This window comes from Phytophthora sojae (assembly GCF_000149755.1).
Source record: "Phytophthora sojae unplaced genomic scaffold PHYSOscaffold_4, whole genome shotgun sequence".
Classification (NCBI taxonomy): Eukaryota; Oomycota; class Peronosporomycetes; order Peronosporales; family Peronosporaceae; genus Phytophthora; species Phytophthora sojae.
In genome coordinates this window covers 1,069,728-1,070,515 of record NW_009258118.1, presented here as the reverse complement: position 1 = coordinate 1,070,515, position 788 = coordinate 1,069,728, and positions in this window count along the sequence as shown.

Here is a 788-nt window from a genome sequence, read left to right as displayed (position 1 = left end):
GTACGAGGCAAAACGGCGTGTCCTTGCGCGTGGCGTCCTGCGAGTTGTTGATAGCGAAGATTAGCTTCTCCACGATCTCGTCCCAGTCTTGTTGTAGCGGATCTTCAGCGTACACTCGGACGGATTGTATCACGGTCTTAACCGAGCGTTCCTGCTGGCCGTTGGCTTGTGGCCGATAGCTCAGCGTAGCTCGGGACCATCGAGACAATCTGCAGCGGTCGTTCGGCCAAGATGTTACCATGAGAGTGATGGAAGGTATGGATCTTGGACACGAAGCTCGGACGAAGCGGAGGGAGGGACGTCGCAGACGGCGGGACCGGAGCGAAGGCACTTGAGGGGTAGAATGAAGATTCGAAAGTGATTGAATTGTTGGAGCTTACACCCTACTGTTATAGACACGCGACCCTGCGTCCTATCACCTAGTGCATCTAATCAACCATCACTCACCGGTGTTCATCCAATCATCCTACTCGTCTAATCATCGGTGGCGTAAACAACTTACCGTAATCACCATAATCAACGTGGGTTCGGATTGGACCGGTTCGGGTTAACCGGTTAATGGGTACAACTGGTACACAGTACCCAAGACCAGCAACCCTCAATACGCCCCCTCAATGCGAAGTCCCACGAATGCCGAGAGCCACCGTCAGATCCGTGTGGCGTGGTCCCGCAAGCGCCTTCGTCATGATGTCCGCTAGCATCACAGAAGTCTCGCAGTACTGGAGCTTGACTTCGCCGCGCTTGACTTCATCGCGGATGTGGTGGTACTTGATGTCGATGTGCTTGGC